This window comes from Sander vitreus, chromosome 9 (assembly GCF_031162955.1).
Source record: "Sander vitreus isolate 19-12246 chromosome 9, sanVit1, whole genome shotgun sequence".
In the NCBI taxonomy this organism is placed as follows: domain Eukaryota; kingdom Metazoa; phylum Chordata; class Actinopteri; order Perciformes; family Percidae; genus Sander; species Sander vitreus.
In genome coordinates this window covers 18,155,315-18,164,564 of record NC_135863.1, presented here as the reverse complement: position 1 = coordinate 18,164,564, position 9,250 = coordinate 18,155,315, and positions in this window count along the sequence as shown.

Below are 9,250 nucleotides of genomic sequence, written 5' to 3'. Positions count from 1 at the left end.
TTTGGCTTGTGACCCCTGAAAATGAATCTATATCTGCTTGTGACCCCCTCATCACAGATTATGGCCTCAGCATCGACAATTATAGTATAACAGTTCTTAAAATCATTTCATTTTAAAGGATCTTTAGAGGTCTAACAAGGTGAAAGTATCCAGCAGGAAAAGAAAAGCAAAAAACAAAACAATTTTGTTTAACAGAAATACAGCTTCACAGGTTTTTTTTTTCTTCTTCATATTCCTTTTATCATCTTAAGAGGACCCCTTGGCGGTTCCAGACCCCCACGTTGGGAACCACTGCTTTACAGAATTTCAATACAGTGGTACATTTAGAAATGCGTACAACATGAGCAGTGATGGGAATAACGGCATTATAAGTCACGGCGTTACTAATGGCTTTTTTCAGTAACGATTAATCTAATTGATTACTCTTCCCATCTTAATAACGCCGTTTCTGTTACTGCCAAAAAATGCGGCGCGTTACTATATTTGAAGCTGTTTTTTTTCATCAGACCAACTAGGTCTCTGAGTCTGAGCCGAGAGGCAAATACTTTTTGTACTGTTCTTCCTTGGTTAGTGGGCAGTGCACGACGCAAGCGCATACATGCTGACGATTGGCTGAGGTTGAGTAAAATGTCATGGTAAGCCAATCAGAGGTAGAGTTGGGCGGGTGTTCGAAAGCACGCATAGTTGGACACACGAGAACAACACAAGCGAGTCAGTCAACGAGAGAGAGTCAGGTATGGTGTTATGAAATCAAGGAGAGGGTTAACTTTTCCTGCTACAGATTTTCCACCTTGGTCAGAAAGAACAGGGAGACACTTTGTTTCTCTCACTATGACTCTAGAGTCGCTACTCGCTCTCACTTCTCCCTCGCTCTATCACCTACTCCCCACACACACACACACACATGCCGGCTCAGCGCACACAAAGAGTGTATATATTTATTTTTGGTATAGTGCTTAACAAGCATAATTTTATTTTTCCCAGTTGTGGCCTGTTGAGGTGTTGTGTTATTTGTATCGATCCACTATAAACATAACATACATATATAAACATAATATCTACATACATGGCATTTGATTGGAGGCTAGTCTCACTTTGTCCCACGGCAACATTAAAATAGTTTAGATTTGTGTACATTGTTTCTGTTAATAATATATTGTATTAAGTGTCCATTTCATTATAATATTCAGATTTATCATAAATAATTGAACATGCACATGTATTTTAAGTTCCATTAAAGAGGGGTAGGGGGCGGTGGGGTCACATTTGAGCGTTTAAAAATGTACTTGAAAGTAACGCAATAGTTACTTTCTGAAGTAACTAGTTACTTTCATAATTTGTAACTGAATAATTTAGTAAGTAACTAGTAACTAACTAATTGCTTTTTAAAAGTAACTTGCCCAACACTGAACATGAGAGACAACACTTGCAGTATTTCCTATATGAATTACATCAGATTTTGTATGTAAGCTGCCAGCAGAGTACAAAAGTTTGGCTTTTGATGTATACATGTTTCTTAGATATGAAAAGACTGAACACGGAATATGCCTCTCTACTTCTTATTGATAAAGCACCAATATAATATGATCCAGAATAAGTCTATCTTTTACCCCCCTCTGTTCCGCACTGCAAAGCCCCTTTTTTTTTTTTTATCTTACAGGCCCTTCAAATAGCTTCATGTTGCGTGTTATAAAGTAATCAGCTGACATTTCAAAGCAAAGAATCTATTCCCTGACCTTTCTGTGTTTACCAAGGCATTTTGATACAGAGAGCTTTCTCTACTTTCATCTCTTAAATATGGGAGTCTGGAACCAATCACTCACCTTTGAACTGAGGACTCTGGGAAACAAACCGTCCACAGTGCCAGCAAAATTAGAAAAACTATTTGCAGAAAGTGACTCACTATTAAAGAAGCTTGTGAAAAAGTTAGATTTTAATGTGCTGCACCAATCCATTTAGTCTTTTAGAAGCATTTATTCCTCCATTTCCTCTCCTAAGCAACTGCAGTTACAACTGAAAGAACAAGCAACTTACATACATTTCCAGTCAGTTGCCATTCATTTTCTTTCTCAATGTATTTCATAATCATTGATTTATTAGCTGCAGTTTGTAATTGTACTGATAAAGTTAGTTATTAGCTTTGTAATGGTATATAATGTAATGTACTACTCAGGAATTGTCTGTTTTCTGAAGCCTAAACATAGCTGAGCTGAATTTGCTATGTAATGGGTTTTTTTAGGTCTTAAAATAACACCTGTCACATCATGGGTCGATTTAGGGCAACACTGAGCTAATATCCCCCCTTGAGAAATAATTGATGAGCATACTCTGTGTGTGTGTTTGTTTGCATGTGCATGTGTGTGTTATTTTTGTTCGAGGGACAGAGGGAAGCATGCTCCATTCCACTTGCCTGGCCATCATAATACTATTATACCATGTTGAGACAATAAAGTGGTTGCACAAACATCACAGCCAGTACTCACCAATACCACAACATTGACATATTGCATGTTGCTAGGTAACTAATGGGGAGCTATAAGTGGGAGCAATGACCACATAACTTCATCGCAGGAGGTACTGTGTGCTAAAATTGAATCCGCATTCACGAATTTACTCTTCATAATTCTGTTGCCATGGTCCTCAAAACGAATTTGATTACTTTGACCTGTATTTAAATCTATTTAATGTATTCATTCAGACACTTATCAAACCATTTATACACTGCAAAAATCACATCAAACAAAAACCAAAAAATGTTGATGTGTTGAACTAGAAGAAGAATGCAATTTCTGCATTCTAAAAGATAACACATGAGATAAATGTTCCTTCCTGCAGGCGGGTGAATAATTACACTAACTGTGGATCATACATGATCCTTGCCGCCCACGTTATGGCAGCATAATTGTGTTGCCATGGCGATGCAATCTGCTCCTATCACTTTGGTCCGCCACCAGATTGGAACCAGAGGGAAGTCCACAGCCTCAGATTCATCTGCATGTTAGGTGCAATAATAGCTCGAATGTTTGCAGTGAATGTGCGGGCATGCAGAGGTTATCTGTGTGTTTTCATTCTGTTAATAAAAGGCACAGAAGTGTGATGCTTTTATTTTTCATTAACTATGACAAATTGTGCAAACCCGAAGAACTTTTAATTTCCAAAATATGTTTGGCTACATTTATAATAGAATGAACACTTAAAATATTTCCATGTCATGTAGCTGTTAAAAAACAAAAAAAACATATTGCGATTCAAAGGTTTCACAAAGTGTCTGCATCAAACAGCTGCAATGACGTTGACTAAACAGTCTCAGCACAAGGTGTATTTAGTTGCTGCTCTGAAGCTTTCGATTGTATCACACAATTGTTGTGGCTTATAATCTCAGCACAGCAATGCCATTTTAAAGTGCTGAGAAAATTAAAAGCTTGAACATCTGCAGTTCCATGACAACTGAGCAACTTCATCTGCCGAGGAAGATCATGTGATTTGATGGAAAGCTCAAGAACACTGTCTATGGACCTTGTGGTACGTGGTTCAATCTCATCTGCTATGAAGCTTCGAACAAGATAATACAAAATATTGTCATGTTTTTTTTTTCTTTCAAAATTTATAAAAAATGTTGGCTACAAGTGTTCCCTTTCAAAGTATCTCTATAATAGAGGGTTTTCACCGACATCACGTTGTGGGCGGTAACCTGGATGCGCGGCCATATTGGAGGCACTCGGTGTAAACAACTGAATGGAGTAATGGAGTATTGTGCACTTTGGATACTTTAATACTTTATGTCTAAACAACAGAAAAGCTCATCAAAACACGTCCAAGATGCAAAGGCATGGAAGGACTTGGACCACAAAAAAAGGCACGATATTTTGAGAAATTACGGTTTACTGGCGGTGCAGATCCCTACAAGTTGGCGCCCTCTTCTTGGATCCGTGGCGACCCGGTGATTCTTCCTTCAGTTGCATATCCCGATATAGTCAACTAGCTACCTGGTTTTCTCGCTGAGCCCATATACAGCGGAAGACCTTAAATCCTACAAAAGTTTGGAGGCTTATAACCAGATGGTGTGTGGAAGGGTGAGGGAGACGCAGTACCAAGTCATTAACGATCGTTGTGTTGTGAAGGCCAAAGTAAGTAATGCAATAACGTCTTTAATCAACCTAACCTTAACTATGATATCATTGTGATACTCAAGGTGTAGCCAAGTGACTCTCAGTAGTTTTTGTTTTTCATTTCCCTCATAGATCCTGGTTGAGCTTTGCCAACCAAGCGCCTCCTTTCCTCTAATAACTTCTGGCATTCCTCTCCCTGGTTTTTAATAACTTTTGGAAGTCGATAATATTCCAAATGTTTTTCTCGGTCTGACCTATTACAACCTAAAACATGGCAATAATGAACCATTTTCCTTGACGCTGTTCAGGATCTACTTCAGTGGCTGTGCTTTGTTGTGATGCAGAGTACCTCCAACATGGCGACTTCAGGTTTGATGACGCGTCATGAAAACCCTCTATAAGCATTGTGCTCCAAAGCACATGGCTTTTGACTTTATATAATGACATTAAATTCAATTTACTGTTGAAAGTTAGATGTTTGTGCACACCGCTAGTAGCCTACCTGTAACCTGCACTGTATAATTTCCTCTTCATGATATTTGAATATGTGAAAAAAAAATGCATTTGGTGCAGCTTTTTTTCCGATTGTGGTAGGCGTCGTGCATGCAACGATTGTGAACGTGAACATAATGAGTAGGTGTTAGAATGGAAAGCTGGGCAGCTGGGTGCCAAAGGGTTAAAAATACCCGAGTTCTCCAGGGAGGTTCTGAGCAGTGAGCGAGCAGCGAGTAGACTGCAGGCTCCTTCAGGACCCAAAGTCAGTGTTTAATAAACTGATGGTATGTAAAGCCAATTAATCACGTGATCATAAAGTTGATTTTCTAATTACGAAATACATTAAGAAAGCAGTTAATTAAGATCATTTTACACAGGCTTCATTGTTGTAGATGGGCAGCAGGTGGTTCATCCCTATTCTTTTTTTTTTTTTTCTCTCCTGAAGGATCCTTTAACCTCTCCTCCTCCCACGCAGACCTGCAAGGCGCTCCTCTCCACCGGAGGCTTCATGGACGCACACATGCCGCTTGATAGTAAAACGGGAGATACAGTGAAATTGATGAGATGAGATGAGATACAGTGTGTGGGCACCACTAGTTCATTATCGGCTGCGTGGTGTGGAGAGAGAGAGAGAGAGAGAGAGAGAGAGAGGCATCCACATGAGTCTGTGAGGAGCGTCTTGGACAGACAGAGGTGTGTGAGATTTTATTTGTAATTTGTTGTTTTTGTAGCCGTCTAATAAGTGATCACTTTATAGATAGGTCTGACACTGTTTGAGTGAAAGTTGTGTCTGAGATTGTGAAGTTTGAATCTCTGTTTTTGCAGCTTCTTTAGGGAGGACAACCAGGTGAAGACGGAAGGATCTGGTGACGGCTTGACACAACTAAAGGCAGAAAACACGGTATCTGGCTTTATCTTTTCTTTCTTTTGCAGCAAGTTTGATGTACATTTTCATAAGAGGGTCACAAGAAAGAAAACATGCATTTGTAATAAAATCTGTTCATTTAGTCTATATATCTATCAATCTATCCATCCATCCAGCCATCCATCCATCATGAAATTATGATCATTCTGATGCATATTGATGCTAAACTGACTACACATTAAAGGGATATTCCAGCAATTTAGTATTGCACTTCCATAAAGTTGGGGGACTTGTGAGATAGAGATATAGATTTACATTTGAATGGTCAAAATCAACACAGTAGTGCCTGAGATATCATGACTTGTGTTCACACATCTCCCTTTTGCCTCCAATGAATTTCAGCTTGCAGGCAGGTTTAGCACTGGAGAAATGTACATGTTATGTATTACGTACATATTATGTATATTATGTACACATACTCACGTCTAATAGGACAGCTACTGGCACTCAACTAATTTTCTGAGTCGTGTTTCTTTTGTTTCATTTTATTTTTTCTCTTATTGAAGTCCCAGTACTTTGTTAAAGTTATCATAAAGAAGTGGGATGTCATTGCCCCTGACAATTAGCTTTTCTTCCATTTACTTTAAAGCACTTTTACAGCTTTTGAGTGAAAAACTATACCATGGCACAGCTTGATAATGTAAATCTCAATTCTATTGATGTGCCATTGATTGTGCTCTTCGATATTTGTATTTGGTAACTTGTGTTACACAGTCTGTGTGTTGCTGTTTTTGTTGATACTCCCTATGAGTAGCGATACAATAATAAAAGAAAATGTCTCTGTGCTTTGGTTTCCAGAGGTAATCCACACGAGTCTAATTAGTTATCTCCAGGGCCCAGTTTTTCAAAAGTAATCCAGTGGGATTTCGGATCATGGATTGGATCAAATCTTGGAAATGGGTTTTTCAAAAGCAAAAGAGGGATTCCGAACTAAGATCAGACCATGTAATCCGATCTTACATTTGATCTGGATCAAACCTGCCCTTTGCCAAAACTTTGAACTCGGTTTGGGATCTGATTGATCCAAAAAAAACAGGATTATCCTGATCCCATCAGAAGGGTGGATTCAGTTGTGATTTTTCGAGTGTTTTTTTTAAGTGAATGATCACAAAATCAATGTTTACTGATGATATATACATTTCTTAATATTTGAAGCATATATGAAGCATGTCACATCTAATGAGATATGGTAAACAAAAAAAACAAAAAAAACCATTATAACAAAATAAAGTATGTAAAATGTTTCTGTTTATTACAGTGTTTCTGTTTCTTAAAATTAAAACAAACAATGGCTATTTGTGGCCACCGGTATTTTGCCTACCTGTTGTTCTTTGCTGAGCCAGTAAGCTACACTGTTGGTTCCATTTAAGGCTCTGGTAAACAGGATTTGGTAACCCTGAAATTTGGTATTTGGATCACAGTGATCCAATCCAATGTTCCTTTAAAAAACTGTCATAAAAGTAAGATGGATCAGGTGATCCTGCATAGCAAAACATGGGATTTCCAAATCTGTATCAATTTGATCCAGATACAATTTTTTGAAAAACTGGGCCCAGTTGTTCAGAAGTAATCTGAGCGGATTTTTGTTTTCGGATTGGATCAAATCTGTCAAATGAGTTGAGAAAAAACAATTCTGAAATCGGATTAGATAACGTAATCCAATCTTGGTCCTGTTAGTCCCTCATTCTGAGAGAACGCTGGAGGTTGGTTTGTGTCTTCAAGAGGTTCATCATAAACATCATCACAGAGAGGGATATTGCACCAGGTAGCGATGTTGTGCAGGACAATACAGGCCAGTATTATGTGGTGGTGACCCCATGCTGGCTATTCTATCTCTTGTTCTTTACATACCTGATAGCTTACATTGTGATCTGTAGGCTACTTTAGAACCCTGGGCCCAGTTTTTCAAAAGATTTTTTCTGGATCAAATTGATACAGATTTGGAAATCCCATGTTTTGCTATACAGGATCACCTGATCCATCTTACTTTTATGCCAGTTTTTAAAGGAACATTGGATTGGATCACTGTGATCCAAATACCAAATTTCAGGGTTGCCAAATCCTGTTTACCAGAGCCTTAAATGGAACCAACAGTGTAGCTTACTGGCTCAGCAAAGAACAACAGGTAGGCAAAATACCGGTGGCCACAAATAGCCATTGTTTGTTTTAATTTTAAGAAACAGAAACACTGTAATAAACAGAAACATTTTACATTCCTTATTTTGTTATGTTTTTTTTGTTTTTTTTGTTTACCATATCTCATTAGATGTGACATGCTTCATATATGCTTCAAATATGAAGAAATGTATATATCATCAGTAAACATTGATTTTGTGATCATTCACTTAAAAAAAACCACTCTCCGATTTTATTTGGTTTCGAAAAATCACAACTGAATCCACCCTTCTGATGGGATCAGGATAATCCTGTTTTTTTGGATCAAATAGATCCCAAACCGAGTTCAAAGTTTTGAAAAACCCAAAGGGCAGGTTTGATCCAGATCAAATGTAAAATTGGATTACATGGTCTGATCTTAGTTTGGTATCCCTCTTTTGCTTTTGAAAAACCCATTTCCAAGATTTGATCCAATCCGTGATCCGAAATCCCACTGGATTACTTTTGAAAAACTGGGCCCTTGGTAATCTGGATTTCGTAATCTTGAAAAATTGTTATCTGGATAAAGGTGATCCAATCCAATTTTCTTTGAAAAACTGGCACAAAAGAAACATGGATTGCCTGATCCTGGATAGCAAAACATGGGATTTCCATATCTGAATCATTCTGATCCAGATTAAACTTTTTGAACAACTGGGCCCTGTCACTCCCATGCGTCAGAGGGTATAGTTTGCATAAAGTTGAAGCTTTCTCAGCTCCTTCATGTAATGCCACTCGGTGACTTTTGAGTCTTCCTTAATGTTGTCTTCACTCTCAACAATCTCCATCGTCATCAGAAACTTGTGGAAGAATACACAATCAGCAGTGGATCACAGTTGTTGCAGTCCCCCAGTGGTATCACCCTAGCCGCCCTGACCTGTAGCTACATTTTCGAGGAGGTGCACGTCAAACCCCTCTATTTATCTTGATTTTGTGTGTATTTGTTGTATGTGTATTTTTTTTTTTTTTATTGTTTGTTTACTTGTTTAGCTTCTTGCTTTTTGGAATTGTTGGAATGAATGTCTGTATAAAAAAGAAGTTATTGTGTTACTGTAGGATTTTTGTTGGTGTATGTTGGAAAAAAAAAAAAGACGGGGCACACGTCAGCATGTATCTTTTTTTTTTAATCTTTTTTTTCTGGCTTTTTGTGGCCTTAATTTGAGAGGACAGCTGAAGATAGGAAAGGGGGAGAGATTGGGGGGGGGGGGAATGACATGCAGCAAAGGGCCACAGGTCGGACTCGATCCTGGGCCACTGCGGTAAGGACTGAGCCTTAGTACATGGATATGTATGTATCCCAACCCCTTATTGCACTACTATATATCAACCTTTTGTTTCTAATGTGGGTCAAGCTCCAAAAATGCTAAATCCTACAACTTGTGTTCAGAGACATTATACAGCAGAGTTGTACTCTTTGTGATAAGTAAACTGATTTCCATTTGGAAAATTGGAGTCACTTAAAATCCAAAGAATTTGGTCTGGATGTTTTGTTGTGTACATCTCAATGTCATGTTGTACAAAATGTTGTTTTTCTGTGCAAAGTTTTCAGGGAAGTACATCAGGAGTG